General features: G+C 43.8%; 1 long non-coding RNA gene across 1 annotated transcript; it reads left to right on the plus strand.

The window, feature by feature from the left end:
- The first annotated feature begins 8119 nt into the window (after positions 1-8119).
- Positions 8120-17109, plus strand: LOC113600114 (uncharacterized). Its single transcript, XR_003421068.2, has 2 exons — positions 8120-8263; positions 16427-17109. It is a non-coding gene; the product is annotated as an uncharacterized LOC113600114 (long non-coding RNA).
- The last annotated feature ends 1680 nt before the right edge of the window (positions 17110-18789 follow it).

An 18789-nucleotide genomic window follows, 5' to 3' on the forward strand; every position in this document is an offset into this window, starting at 1 on the left:
GGATGTGAATGTTGACTTCTGTGGAATACAGGGGGATTAAATGAGATAATACATGTATAGTATTTAGGATGATGCCTGAGGCTTAGTAAGGGGTTACTATATGGTAGGAAGAGGGCAAAAAGAGACACAAAGTACAAAGTCTTTGCCTTATCCTATCTCAATGATTTCTCAGTCTCTGCCTTTTGAGGCCCTAGACCCTACACCGGAGACCTACCACATTGTTGTACCGAGCCCCTGGCTTTGACTGGCAGTTGCCTGCCCGTGTAATGAAGTAGGGCCTTCTACAAAATGTTTTCTGACATTCCCAACTGGTCATCTTAAAGCGCCAGAGGGAGGGTGCTTATGGATCCTTCTTAGCTTGTGACTTTGGGGCCACCATCATTCATTCATTCATTCATTCATTCATTCATTCTTTCACTCATTCACCAAAACTTCCCTGGGTAAGGGCAGAGGGAAGCATGGACCAGGCACTGAGGTTGGTACAGGGATATAGCACAGAGCAAAACTGACCTTGTCCTTGACCTCCAGCTGCCTAAATTCTAGGAACTAGCCTTTCCCTGTGGTTTTCTCTGGCTCTCCTCCTCGGCAACACCCAGGCTTAGTCATTCGTCCAGAATGCAAAAGCCCCTTTATTGCAGCATGCAGACAACTCAGGCTCACAAAGCCACAGAAGGCAGTGCACAAAGACAAGATGTTGACACTTACTGGGCCTGATCATTCTTCAGCTGTGCTCATTGAGTGTAATTCGGCCTTGGGAGAAACTAAGGGTAGCCCCTGGTACAAAGCTGAAACTGCCTTACCTGTAAATACTAAAACCCTGAACTGGCCCCTCCACCCACCCTGCTTCCATGTCCACTGTATTTTTTTAAACTAGTCTCGGCCCTGGGCTCTCTCTTCCTTCTCTGTCAGCATTCCCTATCAGTATGAAACTCTTTTGCCAAATAGCTTTCCTTTTGTAATCAAATATGCCCCCCGACCCCACCATCCAGCCCTGCCCTCACCTTGCCTTCCCAACCAGAGCCAGGATACTCGTCCAACTCCAAGGGTTCATGCTTCCTAGTGTCATGGATACCAATTAATCACAAAATCAGCGTTAGCAAACCTGCCCAGCCTCTGCATCTGGCAGTCTTTCCATGCATTTGTTTTACAGGAACACTGGAGTATCAATCCAAAACAATACAAACTGAAGGAGAAGGAATTTCATCTCTCTTACCCTCCCTCACGTTCACAACTGGTAGTTAACCTCTCATTCGTGGGAACTATTTACCTTGAATGTCCTCAAAAATATGTTGCTATTGTTTCCCTTTTGTACATCATTTCAATAGTATTTATTGAGAACTGCTGTGTTTTACAACCTATGGAGAAAATCTTATATACCGTTCACAAATGATACCTACAATATGCTAAAAAATATAACTAAACACATAACTAGAGGAAGGACTCCAGAGAGTTCTATATGGGGAGGTTATAAGACTCAGTCTTGTAAAGGTGAGCTCTGTGTGTGTGTGTTTGGCCAAGCCAAAAAAAACAAAAAAAAGATATTTACCAATTATTTTGTTATATTTTATATCATGAAAAATAAGTCTCCATGAAACCCAAAAAGGAAAAAAAAAAAAAAAAAAAAAAAGCCCATCCAGGTTGTGGACTCAGACACAGTCCAGGTTTATTCTCCTTTCCACCATGTACTTGCTCATAGAATCGGTGTAAAAATTAAAAGAGATAATAGTATAAATTTTTTACCACAGTGCTTCAATAAATAGTAGCACAGACTGCTACCTGTGTGCCCCCATACCTATTCTCTTTCTTTTAGTAACATAACCTTGATTTTCATCTGAACATACAGACTTCTTTGCAGGTAGGTGCAGCCATGTGACTAGACCAATGAGTTCTGAGCAGAAGCATTGCATGGGACTTCCCAGGAAGTCTCCCTATATAGAGGAGATGCCCTTCATCATCCTTCTGCCTATTACTGGTCTAGACTCTGGACATGATGGCTTGTGCCCCAACTGCTATTTTGGAGCATGAGGAGGAGGGTCGCACTCCGAGGGTGGGATTGCAGAGAGCTAAAGAGCTTGGGTCCTTGATGAGTAAGGAGCTGCCATTCCAGCTCTGGACTTCCTGAGGATTTCTTTTCATAAAGTAGAAATTAATTTTTCTCATATTTAAACCATTATTTTTTAGGTCTTAGTTTCTCTAAGTGAAGCTAATCCTAACTAATATACTATAATTATTATTGTCATCACCATTTTATTAGCACCAGCCCACAACCCTGCTCCCTCACAGATTCCTTTTTTAGGCCATTAGAAACAGCCTAAATGTTATCCATAGCACGACAAATTTTGCCTTGGTTCTGATCTCTGTTGCCAGATCCATTCATGCCTTTAACGTGGGGGCCACTGTGTCATCCTGGCCCCGTTGACACACATGCATGGCATCCCCACTGCTCTCCCTCCTCTGCTTCCCCTTCTGTGTGCATTCCTGACTCTAGGTCTTTCCCCACTTTCCATGGCTCTTCTTGAAGAATTCTCAACTGACTCGGTGGGACTAAAGTACCCTGAAAGCAGAGGAGGATTTGGACTCCGGGAGAAAGGAGGGGGAAGCACTCCAGGTGGGAGGGAAGAGCTGATGGAGCATAACTGGGGACTAGATGGGAAGTGGCTGCAGGCTCCTGCTGAAGGTGGTAAGAGATCAGATTGAGCTGGGAAGGGGTGGGGTGGGTCCCTATTATGGAGGGTCTTCAAGGCCCAGTAGAGTAGTTTGGACTTGATCCCAGAGGAAACAGAGAGTCCTGAAGAGCTACTGAGAGGGGGCAGCGGCACAAGGCAAGTGATGTTTCCAAAAGAATGAATCTGGCTGAAGTATGCAAAACAGATTGAAGGCAGGAAGAGCCTGGAGACAGAGAGACCAGTATAAATCTTCCACCCAGTAATCAGATGGTCAAACACTGTCAACAGACTTTGAAAGGGGCCGTATGATACAGCAAAATTAAAGTGTAGTGATTTCAGTTAAGCAGAATAAGAAGCCTTAAACAAAGTCTTTCCCCGGAACTTCTCACACAGAGAAACTAGCAAGCTTCCAAATAGTGAAAATTGGTTCAATCCTTTTGGAAAACAATTTGGCGCTATGGATCAAGAGCCTTAAGAATGTTCACACCCTTTGACCCAGTAATTCTACTTTCTGGGAATGCTAGGGAAATAATCCAAACTAGAGAAAGAAAAAAAAAATGCATGGAGATTTTAATCACAGAACACTTGATGATAGCAAATAATTAGAAACAATCTAAATGCTCAGCCACAGGAGGATGGTTAAGCAAACTGTGGCTCTCAGTTTCATGTTACTCAGTCATTAATTCTGAGGAATAAGAAGACCAGACAGATGACATAGAAATGCCCAAGACATAACAAGAGGAAAGCAGGATGCAAAATACATTGAGTGTATTTCACACAACAAAACACCCCATATGTAGAAAAAAGTAATATTCTGGATTACTCCCAGTTACTCCATTAAAGTGGTAGGACTCTAGATTTTGTTTCTTTTCTCTTAAAGTTTTTTTTCCCCAATATGCTTTGGTTACATTTATTCTTTAATTATAGGGGATGTCAAGGAGAAGTCTTACTTTTCATCCCACTCTGAATTGTTTGGCTTTATAAGAATGTATTAACTATGTACGACTTGTATGGTTTTTTAAAAAGGTAAGTAATTTTTCAAAAACAAAGATATATGTGGGGAAACCATGAGAAATACTCATGCCATCACAGGCATAGATACTTACATTCATCTTCCCTATGACGTGGTTTTAAAAAAAAGGTATAGGCTTTTGAGTGTTGAGGGGCTTGGTGTCTGAGTTTGAATCTCATCTTCGCTGCATAACGATGGCTGAAGGATCATCTGTAAAGTAGGGAGTCATGCCTTCCTCACTTAATTATTGAGGAAACCCAGGGAGAGAAAATACAGCGGAAGAAAGTGAGAAATCTCTTGGCACAGTGCTCTGCATTTAGGAGACACATAGTAATGGTGGCTGTAAAGATTGAAATCTCTCGTGTTCTCCATTGTTTTCTGTGTCTTACAGGTGGATAGTTGTCAGTTTCTGGGCTGACTGAGGAGGGAGACAAGCCCTGAGCAATTTCCTCAGTCCCAGTCCTCTTGTGCCTGTGGGCTGGTGCCTCCGACTTTTCCCCACTCTGACCCCACTGGGGTCAATTTCGGCTCCCTCATCTCCCTTTGCAGTGCTTTCCCCTCTGCCTGGACCACACTTCCATGACAGGGTATAATGTGGAAAACAAAGTTTATTTTCAGAAGGAAGTTCTATTCTCCATACACTCAGCATCATATATTTAAGAATGGTTTTATGTTTTCAACATTAAGGTTGGAACATAAAGTGGCCTCTGTTCGCTGAGATCATTCAGTTATACTTCCCTTGACCCCAGCTTTATGTAAGTCCCAGTTCAAAGCCCTGCTCAAAGCTGCATATGCCTCTTGAAAGACATCATACAATTTTAAAGGGTCACTAAGATCAGGAGAGAGACGGAGGAGGAAGAAGACAACAATGACCAGGAGACCACGTGGGGCACAGCAAATTAATGGCAAAAATGATTTTGGGGGGTACTAAACCCCTAGTTTGCCCAACATCCTGCTTAATAAAATTTTTAGACTCAGTCGTCTTTTCTAAGTTTCTCAAGGACTACTTAAGTGTGTGAACCCATTCAAAACCTTATTAAAATCCAGGGAGATGGTGTTTATTGGCTCTGCATGGTCTGCTAAGCCTGCTGATCTGTCCAAGGGATGCCACGTATCGACTCCCTGGCATTCCCAGCATACCAGGCTGATGCTCTGGGAGAGAGCATCTCCCTGATGCTCTGGGAGAGAGGAAGTCCCCTTCCTTCCCCACCCTGAATTCTGTTCTTGAGCCAAGGATGTGACCCGTCTGGGAATAAAAACACCTTATGTGACTCTTGCACCATAGATTCTGCTCCTCCAAGAGGACGGAAGCCAAGAGGGGTGGTCACATTAGAGAACAAAGCTGGGCTTAGGATGTGTTCTCTTTCCCTCGAAGCTGCTTTGGCCCCTTTTGCCCCAGGGCTTACTCACTGAGTCCTCCGTTTCATTTTTTAGACGGTGGTGCTGTGACGTGAGCTGACTTGGAATGAAAGCTGTTGAATTCTCAGCACCAGTTACCTACTAGACGTTTAGTGATGTTGATGAATAAATGAATGCATGCATGCATGAATAAATGAATGACTCTTTCTATTCATTCCCACATCACTGCTTTCCTCTTCCCATATCTTAGCTCCCACTGGCAGATGAAAAGTATGGTCATTCATTGCTATGTGTCAAACCATCTTTCCTTGTTATTGATTTTTAAATATATATTTTTTGGGACATCTCAGTTGAGTGTCCGACTTTGATTCAGGTCATGATCTCACAGTTTATGGGTTTGAGCCCCGCATCGGGCTCTGTGCTGACAGCTCAGAGCCTGCAGCCTGCTTCAGAGTCTGTGTCCCCCTCTCTTTCTGCCCTCCCCCGCTCACACTCTTTGTCTCTCTCTATCAAAAATAAATAAATGTTAAAAAAGTTTTTTAATAAAATAAATATATATATTTTTTAGAGAGAGAGCATGCTCAAGTGAGGGAGGGGCAGAGAAGGAGAGAGAGGAAGAGAGAGAATATTAAGCAAGCTCCACACTCAGCATAGAGCCCAGTGTGGGGCTCAATCTCATGACCCTGGGATCATGATCTGAACTGAAATCAAGAGTTGGACGCCCAGCCAACTGAGCCACCCAGGTGCCCCTCCTTGTTACTGATTTTTAAAAGAGTTATGACTTTAAAAGAAAAAAAAAAACTAGAACGTTATTTGTAAACAAAAAATCTGAATTCTATAACCATATGGAACAGAACTGCCCAGTGAATGGGAACCCCAGTGCCAAACTGTATGTGGTGAGAAAAGTCTATTTTCTCAAAATAAAAAGAGAAAAGAAGAAAGGGGGATGGGGAGGAGGGAGGGAAGACAGAAAGAAGGAGAAAGAAGTAGAGAAAGATTGAGAAAGAAATTTGAGTTCTGGTCCTGTGGCCCCAACTTGGCAACTCATGGCTTTGTAACCTTGATCCTCAGTCTTCCCAACTGCGAGGTTGAGCAGTCAGTTCTGACTTTATGATTGCATATGAATCGCGGTGGTGGGGGTGTCCAAGTCTTTGGTGGGCAGGGGCACTGTTAACGATGCAGGTTCCTGAGCCCAGTCCCTAAGACTTCAGATAGGATGCTCTGGCTCCTGAAGGATGAGACTCTGGGACTGGGAAGCACACCAGTGTTCCTCACCTCTTGGGGTAACAGCCAACCACTTTGGGGCACATAGCTCTGATCTAGATGGGAATGGCTTGTTGATAAGTGCTGGAGGCCAAGGGAATGGTACCTTAGCATCTTAGAGACTAGCAGACTCTCTCAAGGTTGCCTTTGCCCTTGGCTGTCAGGACTTGTCAAAGGGGATTGGGATTAATGCAGGAATACTGGCTGTACTTCCATGTGTGGAAATGGGTATAAACAGGACCTGCCATATGGGGGTGCTTCATGCATTTTCTAAGCACTTTCCCCTCTGTGATCTCATCTGATCTTTAGGACATAGATTTTCACCTTCATTTCTGATGGGGAAACTGAGACACAGAGGCTTCTTGCCAGAGTAGACACTGTTCTTTACTGGTGCACCCAGGCAAGAGTTCAGATCTCCTGATTCCGGGTGTAATGGTTTTCCCAGTGTACCATGTTGCAGAGAACTGTGTGTTTATTAAACTAAAGGACTGAGGAATTACTAACAATAAGTTTCTAAAACTTCTTACCTAGCTGGAACAATGATAAAGTTCCATTGTAGACTGAGGTTACTACTCTAATGAAATTAATGATGAAAATTCTAAGAAGCCCTGGGGTGTAGTCTGTGCAGTGTTATCTGTGGTGAGGGGGCATGGGCATGTATAATGTATATCTGCATACATGGGCTTTGGATAAGAGATTGAAAGGGATATATGAAATTTTAACAGCAATTATGAGTAGTGAAATTATAGATGATTTTATTTTCTTCTTGATACTTTTTATATATTGATTGTATTGGTTATAGTTTTTTATAATGAGTCATTTTCCCTTTTTAATAAGAAAATATACATGTAACACGTCTCTGGGTTTATAGATACTTTAGAGTTTCTAAGATGCATTCACTTATTAGTGGATTTATTCTTACTCCGTAAAAGTACTCTGAGCTGGTATTCTTTTATTATCCCCATTAGAAAAAGGAAGTAACTTCCCTAATGTCACATCACACAGCTTATGAGAGGTGACACAAACCCAGACCTCCCAGCTGCTTTTTACATTTCTTCCTTCTCTGAGACCTTGCGTTTGTTTGTTTGTTTGTTTGTTTAAGTTCTGGAGCAGCACCCCTGCCTCACACACAAACCTGTGGTCCTGCCCTCACTTCCCCTCCCTCGGGTGGCCTCTGCCTTAATACAAGGAACCCAAAGGTGGGTCTTTCCCTGTGTCTCCACCTTTGCAGTGCTGGGAGCAGCCTGCTGCCCACGATAGGAGTGCATGTCCACACATCAGTGAGATGGATTCTTTCACTCAATGCGGGGCGTGTGGAGACAGGAGTGTGGGTGCCCTCCTGCAGGCCTCCCAGGGAAAGGCCAAGAGGGAGAGAGTGTCCCTTGCAGCATAAGGGAGGTTGAGCCACTTGCTGTCTGGAGGCCGGCCCCAGCGTGAGCCACCACACTGCCCTGGATGGACACTAGGTGGCAGAGAGAAGGGACGTGGTGACAGTGAGGCTGTGCTGTGCTTCTCAGAGGTTGCCACTCTCCCTGCCCAGGGATTGTAAATGGCTCTCCTGGATGGTGTTGGGTTTCTTTCCTTCTGTGATCAGGTAACAGTCCCTGGACCACAGAACAATGGACTGAGTCAAGGGAGGAGAAGAGAGCCAATGTTGGGCCAGGAGGGTGGTGTGGGAATGAGTGGGGCCTGGGCATACATCCAGACTCACAGGCATGTCCTGTGTGACCTGACCTGCCGTGTAACTTATACTCCTGTTCCCTTATTGTTAAAATGGTGATGAGGTCCGTGACGTTGGCAATGCTTTTCTTGTAGGATTGTGTAAGGTTTAAGTTGATTCACTTGCTCAACAAATTATTTATTATCTATTGTGTTCCACATCCTGTTCTAGGTGCTGGGGGTAGAGCAGTGACCAAAACAGAAATAAGTCCAGCCTTCATGTGGGGAGACAGACAATAAGCAGGTAAGTGTATAATAAAACTTCAGACTGATGAGTTCAATAAGAGAAATACAGCTGAGTAAAAGGCATAAAGGGGTAGAGGAGGCTATTTTATTTGTTTGTTTATTGTAATCACTACCCCCAACGTGGGACTCAAACTCACAACCCCAAGATCAAGAATCACATGCTCTGAGCCAGCCAGGTGTCCCCAGGAAGCTATTTTAGATAAGGAGTTAGAGGAAGACCTCTCCAGGGAGGTGACCCGGAAAAGAGGCCAGGAAGAAGGGAGAGAGTGAGCCGGGTGGCATCTGGGAAGCACATTCAATGCAGAGGGAATGGCCAAGTGCAACAGCGTGGGTTTAAGCATGGCAGTGGATGTAACGGTCCTAACCTATCAAATGGGAACAAAAGGACCCTCCTCACTGATCTCTTGACCCCGTGAGTAACAAAGAAGTGAGCACAGAAAGACAAGAATTAAACTTGACATTTCTAATGGTCCCTGGGGTCCTACCCATGAGCACCACCTCAGGAATAGGCAGAAAGAAAAAGAAAACACTTTCTTCATGCCAGAGCCAGGAGCACCTTAAATTTCATGATTTGTCTACATTTCAGTCTCCCCGCTGGGACGTGGTTTCTGGAGGCAGGACTGCCTCTCATCTGTCAGGAGTCCTGTGGTGGGCAGGGGGTGGGGGGTGGTTAGGGGTGAGCTACACAGCCTTTGGAATCCTGGGTTGCAATGCTGGTTCTGTCACATACTTGCTGTGTGAGTTCAGGTATGTTCCTTATCTTTCCTGAGCCTTGGTTTCTTATCTGTGAAGTGGGGGCATTTTTATAGCCAACTCACAGGAGTGCTGTGAGAATGAACAGGGCCTAGCATGTAATAAGTACAAAATTATAAGTTGTTCATTGACAATGCCCACATTCCAGATGCCTGGCATATAGGAAGTGCTCAATAAATTTTGTGGAATGAAAGCTTTAGCAAAGAAAATGCTGCATGAAGGATTTCGTATTTAGAGCTGCTGCTATTACCCATGGGATATGCAGTGTCCCCAGGAGGGACACAGCCATCATCTTGGAACACCTGTGAGACAGGCAAGCAGAATTAACCCTCGAGTCTAATCCCTTGCTCTGGGGCCTGTTTTACTGTCTTGTGATCAGATGGAAAACATGTCAAACCATTAACTTGATAAGAACAGATACAGTGCCTGATATTCACCTGGAGCTAAAAAACAGCCTACTTGCTTCCCACCTAGGCACTGGCTGTCTTCCGGCTTCTGCACGTGGTGTCTCCCCTCAGCCCTCCCTGGAGCCTCATGTGGGCCTTGGACTCATCCCACCCCCACCCTCAGTGTTGTGTTGTGACCATCTCTGTGACTTGTGCAACGCAGCCTTAGAGTCAGGAGAGACAGACAGAAGATAAAGCAGAAATCTCAGGATTTAGCCAGATGTAAAATATACCTTAAGTTCACATGTTCCAAAGGTGAGCCCAGCAAAAACCATCTCGGTTCATAATTGCCCATGTATTTGTGTGGATTAGAAACATTGAAACAAGTAGCTGGAAAAGGGGATTTGAAGGGAAAAGGGGAGAACGCTTCAAGTGGAAGAACTCGGTGCTTGCATGGCCATAATTGGATGATGGCAGGAGGCAACTGGGGAGTGGCAGTAGGTTCTGAGTGGCTGGCAGGGGCACGTGCAGTACAAGCCTAGGAAAGTGTCTCCCCAGGTACTTCCACCTTGCTTGTTCTAATTCCAAGCAACCGGCAGCATTTTGTTTGCTTTCCTAAGACCCAGCCCTAGCATGAAAAAATAATGGCGACCTTGAGAACTTGCCCTCACTCTGTCCTGTGCAACCTGATGTAATGCAGATTGAATGTGTCTCCCCCCACTTCTCTGAGTCAGGGGTAGGGGAACTGGAGAGTGTTTATGTCTTCTGAAAGATGGGGAGGTGACCCGGAGGCCTGGGCCTCTTGCCCTTACCTCTACTTCTGTTCCTTGGGTTCTTTGTCCAGGCAGGCTGGACTCAGCTGAGTGACCCTTGAATGAGCTGCATTACTGACCTTTGGCATATCAATGCTAGGAATTTGGTGTGTTTAAATGAAGTGGGCTGCAGATCACGGCCAAAGTGGTGTTTTACGCTGGAGGATTCTGTTAACAATGAGTATGTGAGGGGCACCAGGGTGGCTCAGTCGGTTGAGCGTCCGACTTCAGCTCAGGTCATGATCTCACGGTCCGTGAGTTCGAGCCCTGCGTCTGGCTCTGTGCTGACAGCTCAGAGCCTGGAGCCTGTTTCAGATTCTGTGTCTCCCTCTCTCTCTGCCCCTCCCCTGCTCATGCTCTGTCTCTCTCTGTCTCAAAAAATAAATAAAACAAACCAAAAAAAAAAAAATGCATATGTGAAACCAGGGAGAAAATAAGGTATAAGGATCCCCAAAATAAGAGTCCAAAGAACTGGCTGACATCCCTTGGCTACGTGGCCGTAAGCAAGGGCCTTAACCTTTTTTAGCATTTGTTTTTTCTTCTATAAAATGGGGATAATTCCTGCCACACCCGACACACGGGGTACTTATGAGATTCACATTTAAGCAAATTTACAACACATGGTATCAAGTGGTAGGAAATACATGGCTTCCCTCACACAGCGGTTGTGAGTCTCCCCCACGCAGTTAACTCAATGACTAGCACATAATAGATGTTCAATGAAGCATCATAAATAATTCTCATTGTTGCTCATAAGGATTCTGTATGTGCAAATCCTACGCCACAGAGCCATATAAAATGTGATTTTTTATTTTCATTTTTTTTAAATGTTTATTTATTTATTTTGAGAGAGAAAGAGCACACGCCAGGGAAGGGCAGAGAGAGGGAGAGAGAGAATCCCAAGTAGGTGCCGTGCTGTCAGTCAGAGCCTGACAAGGGGTTTGATCTCACAAATCATGAGATCATGACTTGAGCTGAAATCAAGAGTTGGATGCTCAACTGACCTAGCCATCCAGGTGCCCCTTATTTTCATTTTTTTTTTAAACATTTATTTAGTTTTGAGAGAGAGAGAAAGCACATGAACAGGGGAGGGTCAGAGAGAGAGGGAGACACAGAATCTGAAACAGGCTCCAGGCTCTGAGCTGTCAGCACAGAGTGCAATGCAGGGCTCGAACCCATGAACTGCAAGATCATGACCTGAGCCAAAGTCGGACGCTTAACTGACTGAGCCACCCAGGCGCCCCCCCCCCTTATTTTCATTTTTATTATCCTGGTGACATGCCATCTGTTCCAGCCCAGGCAGATAACTCCCCTCCAGGTGACTTTAGTAATCCCCTTGCCATCCTCCTTATATCTGGCCACTCCCCAATTCAGCTCCAGTCTCTTCCTCAAACATCATAATCGTCTCATTGTTTCTCTTGGAAAACAGTGTCCTTTATGGGCATATGACCTCAGCATCCTCCATATTGGTCTTTGAAGCAACCCCCCTTTTCTGCTGTCAGGATCAGCCATCTCTCCCCCATACCTCTGCGTATCCCTTGAGCTCTCACCACTGTGTAGAATACCCTTTTCTTTCCTCTCACCTTTCCTCAGTCTCAACCCTTCACAGTCCACATCAGCTCCTTCCTTTGGGAAGCTTCCTGTGGCTTACCCAACCCACAGACCACTCAGTTTATATGGGCTCAGTTTTCATTCTACAATTTTGCTTTTTCCTGCCCATAGCTTTCTAAACGTTCTTTGAGCCACGTGGCAGGGACTAGGTCTTTGGTTTCTTTTGGATTCCTGGCTGGCACTTAGTGGGATGTGCTGTACACATCCGAGGAGGCTGTCCTTGACCATGAGGCTTTCAATTCATCATCTACATTCTAGGCCCCTTTTTAGCAGCAGAAATTCCTTGAGGAGTGACACCACCCTTCCATGAAACATCTTAGGTCTGATGCCGAGGTGAGTCCATACCTCCCACCACACCCAGGGAAAGCTTTCACCTGATGCCTGCAAGGGGTAAACCCTGCATGACTCACAGCTATCTTACTCAGGTATAATTGCTCTTATTTTCTAATTTGGCAGGGACCTTGAAGCCAAAAGAAAGCCATGCAAGGAGTATGTCAGAGCCCTGGGTCAGTGTCTCTTCAGCAGGCTTACATTTTCCTCCTAGTTTATTTTTCTGTGTATACCTATAGACAGATGCCCAGGCTGTGTCTCCCCCTCTCCCACCCACCTCCCCCTACTCTGGTTTGGTTCTAGGCTTACCCGGGAAAGAGCACTCCTGAGCTCCATGTGCAGATTAGCTCCCAAGTTTCTCTTCTCTCCTTTGGTTTCTGTTCACTTGGCGTTTGTGTGTATGCTTGGCACTTGGCACTGATATAAGATAAATAGGAACTTGTCTTCTCTGGAGAGTCTTACAATCTGGTGGAACTTCCCCCACCCCCCTCCCCAGTGGTGACAGGCTTCTAAAGAGGGCCTCTGGATTTCTGGTCTCCTTTCTCACTTCCCTAAACTTTTTGGGTTAAAGACCACTTTGAGAATATTTCAAAAGTATGGATTCTGTCCCCAGAAAGGTGCACGCATATCCAATAGTTTGCATAAAACCCAGAGGGTGTACAGACCCCATGAAGCCCATCCACAAACCCACAGGCCCTAGGTAAAGAATACTTTTCCTCTTAAAAAAAATTAACAAAGATGAGGAAAGGGGAAAAAAAAACACCTCAAAACAACCTAAAAATAGAATACAAATGGAAACTAATGAACCTAATTCTATTTCAAATAAATAACATTACCACACTGCAGGGAGAGTAAACAAACAAAAACTAATTAAATTCTAGTTGAAGGAGTTTTTCCTATGGTAGCATGGGTTAGCAAACCTAAAATGCTTTTTGTGTGCTGGAGAATTGAGCAAATGAATAAATATACTGTGGGTAATGGGAGCCAGTTCTTGCTGTTAGAGAAGAGAGTTACAGATGTAAAGAGAAGGAAGACTAAAATGAATCTTGTGGTGTTGAATTAGAACTGGAGGTATCTGTATGAATTTATGGTTGCGTGTGTGTGTACAGATATAGAAATAAATTAAGATATAAATATTGATTTATATTTCTTAGTTCCATCTGCTAAAAGGCTTAGACGTGGACACCCAGTAGCACTGAGCACACCTGGCATCCAGATCTTGCTTTCTAAATACCATTATGCACTAAAAGGAAACAGGGCTCCTTGGAGAAATGACTGGTTTCAGGACTCAGCGAGGCAAAGTACAAGATGAACTTAGAATATCATGTTGTTCCAGAAATCAAGGGAGTGCTAAAAAGATAGTGGCAATATGTCAAAAGGACAGAGGAATCAGAAGGGGCTTCACTGGTCAAATCTGGGGCAATCTGAACATTAAAATAAATAACGATGGTAATATTACCACAGAATTTTCATAGAATAAAATAAGAACCTATGAACTTATAGTGTCCAGAATATATAAAGAACTTATACAACTCAACACCCAAAACACAATCTAATTTTTAAAATGGGCAGAATATATGAACAGACATTCTCCAAAGAAGACCCATAGGCCAACAGACACATGAAAAGACACCCAATGTCATTCATCATCAGGGAAATGCAAATCAAAACCACAATGAAATATCACCTCACACCTGTCAGAATGGCTAAAATAGAAAACACAAGAAATAACACGTGTTGGTGAGGATTTGAAGAAAAAGGAAACCTTGTGCGCTGTTGGTGGGAATGCAAACTGGTGCAGCCGTTCTGGAAAACAGTATGGAGGTTCTTCAGAAAGTTAAAGCTAGAACTACTCTATAATCCAGTAATCACACTACTAGGTATTTACCCAAAAAATGTAAAAACACTAATTCAGGGGGATACATGCACCCATATGTTTATAGCAGCATTATTTACAATGGCCAAATTATGGAAGCAGCCCAAGTATCCATTGATAGATGAATGGATAAAGAAGATGTAGCGTATATATACAATGGAATATTATTCATCCATAAAAAGAATGAAATCTTGCCATTTGCAACAACGTGGATGGAGCTAGACAGTATAATGCTAAGCAAAACCAATCAGTCAGAGAAAGACAAATACCATATGATTTCACTCATATGTCAAATTTAAGAAACAAAACAAATGAACAAAGGAAAAGTGAGAGAGAGAGAGGCAGAGAGAGAGATAGAGAAACCAAAACACAGACTCTAAACTAGAGAGTAAAAACTGATGGTTACCAGAGGGGAGATGGTGGGGTGATGGGTGAAATAGGTAAAGGGGATTAAGAGTACACTTACCATGATGAGCACTGAGTAATGTACAGAATTGGCGAATCACTATTTTGTACTCTTGAAACTGATATAACACTGTATGTTAATATACTGGAATTAAAAAAAAACTTTAAAAAATCTATGAGCTCATACTAATGTAAATAAATAAATAAGAAGGGAGAACTCTCCCTTATAGAAGAATATCAACTGATAAATGTAGGAAGAATGATGAAGTTAGAATATAATCATTATGCAACCATTATAGTAATAATTGACAGAGACAAGAATCATCAGTGGATGCTAAAACTTGGAAGTTTGATGAAGAACAGGATATTTACATAAATGGAAAGCACCTCTCTCCAAATTACTTATCAGTTACAAAGTGAAATTAGTAATTTTACAATGGGTTCACCTGGTGAACACAACCATACCAATAAGGAGACAAACTGACCTCATGTGCTCCCTGATGTGGTGTCCTGAGAAGGACTCAGTATCATTTTGGTGGTGCATCTTCCAAAAATGCAGAGCCTGCATCTAATTGTGGGGAACCATCACACAAATCAAATTGAAGCCCATTCTACAGAATGACTGACTTGTAATCTAAAGAAAAAAAAAATCTAGTTCATGAGATTCCTAAAAGGCTGAGGACCTGATCTAGATTAAAGAAGACTAAAGAGATGTGAATAAACAGTAAGTGCAACGTGTGATCTTGGGTTGGACACTGGATCAGGGAGGAAAAAATAGCTATGAAATAGGACATTATTGGAACAGTTGGCGAAATTTGCATATGAACTGTGAATCAGATAATAATTTTGAATCCATGTTACATACACACATATACACATCTACATACATATGTACGTACATATTCATACACGTACACTCTTGGGAACAGGCTGAAGCTCCAGGTCACAGCTGGAATTTCTTCTTCAGGAAAACTTCAGTTCTTTTCCTAAGGCCTTTTAACTAATTGAGTGAGGCCCACCCAGACTATTTTGGATAATCTTCCTTACTTAAGATAAACTGATGATAGACTTTAATCATATCCACAAAATACCTACACAGCAATGTCTAGATTAGTATTTGACTGAAAAGCTGGAGACTATAACCTTGCCACATTGTCACAAAAAACCTGACCATCCCATAATCCCAGCATCTACCCCAGGTACCCTACCTGCTCAGTACATGTTTGTGCAGTGAAATGGCTCATTCCTAACCTCAGCACCATTTTCCCAGGCAAACCTCAGTGTCTTATCACAACCATTCTACTGTCAGCAGGTGGTTATCAAGCACAGTGCAGGAAATGATACCAAAAAGGCACAGCTCTATAGACCCCCTAGTGTAGGGAGACAAAACACAGCCAGATGAGTGCAAGACAACTTACAGGTGCATCCCCACTCGAATGTCTAAACCACCAAGTCCCTTTCATCTTCTTGTAACTACCTTTCTCAGGTTCCTCTTTTCTAGCTGTGACAGCCCCTTGGCTGGAGTGCCTTTGTCTAGCTTGCTCCCCCTCCAGGTTGTCCTATGTCTGGGCTGTTGGTGGAGTTGTCCTCAGACATGACTTTAGTCATCTCCCTCCCTGCTTAAGAACCACAAGAGCTCCTCATTAGCCAAGTCAAGTCTAGACACCTCTGCCTGGCTTTCAGGCTCCCCATAATCTGACCCTCCCTGAGTGACACGACAGCTGTTTTCATATTGGTGAAGGGCTGTCAGAGAGAAGAAGGATTAGTCTGATTCTTTGCTGCTCCAGCAGGCAGACGGAGATCATAGGTGGAAACTACAGGGAAACCTTGGTGCCTCAATACAAAGAATTCTTCTCCTCTGTTTTTAGTGTGTGAATGTGGGTTGCGGGGGTGGTGGGGTAAAGGTTGTGTTTCTGGACGTCTGACGATGTAGGGAATATTATTGTGTGCAGCACCCACAGTACTTGTTCTCTACGTACCGGTCACAGGTGGCAGGAAGTCACAAAATACTGCACATCCAGTCCCAACATCAATCGTGTGAAATTTCTGATAGTTTCAACAGACTATTGTTTACCAAGCCTCCTAAATCAATGAATGGAGACAACAGGAGGAATATTTTAGATTCTCAAGAAAATACGTATTTGTTTTGAATGCCTCATGTTTGTGTGGAATGTTTGTGTTAAAGAGAGAGGTGGGAGCCAAATTCTGTAAAGCCCTGTCGGCCATGGTGAGGAATTTGGCAACTGAAGCAGGGCAGTGACATGATCCTAGAATGGAAGCAGGAGACCATGAAGAATGAACTTTCGAACAGCAATGAACTTGGCAGCAATGTCACAAATGGCCTCCAGCAGAGATGAGCTCCCAGACACAGGAGTAGGGATGGGGAGCCCCCTGTCAGGGATGCTGCAGAATGAAGTTGGACTCGAGGAGGTATGCTGAGCAAGACGACTTCTAAGAATCCAACTTCTGACATTCTCCCCAGGCCAGCCTTCCCTGCCCCAGCCTCACATCTCTAGCCTGGATCTCTGCAGTGTCTGCGGAGAGGTGGTGCCAGACAGTCTCCCCGCTCAGAACCTTCTCGGCACACATACCCTGCTCTCCTTTTTGTCCTTCGGATTCTTCATACCCACAGCAATGCTCTTGATAATAAATTATTACAAATGTGCAACAAGCGACTGACAGAATAAGCTCTTGTACATTCATATAATGGAATGTTGTGTAGCTATTTCCATTCAGGTGATGCAAGATTTAGCATGGAAAGATGGGCACCATATACTATTATGGGAAAGAAGCTGGTTACAGTGTGACTTGAATTTTAAATATTAACCAAAAATGCATAGAGAAAATACTGGATGATGTATACATCAAAATGTCATATTCTCTGGGTAATGGGATTAGAGCTATTTTTCTAAATTTTATAAAATTAGCGTGATTTGACTGGTACTGGCTTTTATGAAAGTATTTTTTTTTGAATTTTTTTTAATGTTTAATTTTGAGACAGAGAGAGACAGAGCATGAATGGGGGAGGGGCAGAGAGAGAGGGAGACACAGAATCGGAAGCAGGCTCCAGGCTCTGAGCCATCAGCCCAGAGCCTGACGCGGGGCTCGAACTCACGAACCGTGAGATCATGACCTGAGCTGAAGTCGGACGCTCAACCGACTGAGCCACCCAGGAGCCCCATGAAAGTATTTTTTAATTCTACCTTTTATCAAAGCCACCTCTTTCCCTGTAACTCTGACCTACACTTACCTTTTCTGACTCTAAATCTTGTTGGGTTTTTTTTTTAATGTTTATTTTTGAGAGAGAGAGAGAGAGACACACACACACAGAGTGTGAGTGGGGGAGGAGCAGAGGGAGTGGGAGACAGAATCTGAAGCAGGCTCCATGTTCTGAGCTGTCAGCACAGAGCCCGACATGGGGCTCGAACTCACAGACCATGAGATCATGACCTGAGCTGAAGTCAGACGCTTTAACCGATTGAGCCACTCAGGTGCCCCTATATCTTGTTGGTTTTGTATAATCCGGTACATGGTTGTAATCTGTTTTGTGTTATTCTAAGATTGTTTCATTCATGTTAGTTTTGTCTCTACAGTTAAGTTTTCTCTGGCTAAACTGGTTTGGTCCTTGATCCTTAAGGTACCACATGACTTACCTGGCTTTCCAGAGAGGACCTAGACTTGGGAATGCTCCCAACGCCCATAGCTCTCATGGGGATTGGTTCCTGACCCAGGGATTCAGGAACCAAGAATGTTCAGCCCTATCACACTATTCCGCCTCTGTCTCCTCTGGTGATTGGATCGAGAGACCTGAAGAACCTGAGGGGCTGTCCGAATTCTAACCCAGCTGTTCTCCAGCAGCTAGGGCACAAGTGGAGATTGGAAGGTGACTTTTGCATTCTTTTCTCGTTGCTTGTGAACAACATTAGAGCTGAGAGAATCTTTAGTGACTATCATTCTTTTAGATTACCTGTATCCTGTTCTTGAGAAATGGCCTTATTGCCACAGTGCCCACTGTGCTCTGGATACCCTGCCAGAACAGGAGCTTTGTAAAGCCGACTGCAGGGACAGGTCTGGAGAGGCATCCCTTTGTTCTCATGCCTCATCTGTGCTGGGAGGCAGCTGCTCTCTTACATTTTTACTAGCAGACCTTCTCAAATGACCTTTGCAATGATTTCAGCATGCTTTTTTTACTCCATAGGCGATTCAAACTCCAGTGACCACAATTTAGGACTGTTAACATCTTTCTTTTCCATCACTAAACCAAAGGGGCAGCATGGCTTCCTTAAATAAGGCTTAGAACAGAAGACCCTGCTGTTTTCTTGATGTTTGTTTTTTTTTTCCAAGTGCATTC

Source organism: Acinonyx jubatus, chromosome D2, assembly GCF_027475565.1.
Source record: "Acinonyx jubatus isolate Ajub_Pintada_27869175 chromosome D2, VMU_Ajub_asm_v1.0, whole genome shotgun sequence".
In the NCBI taxonomy this organism is placed as follows: domain Eukaryota; kingdom Metazoa; phylum Chordata; class Mammalia; order Carnivora; family Felidae; genus Acinonyx; species Acinonyx jubatus.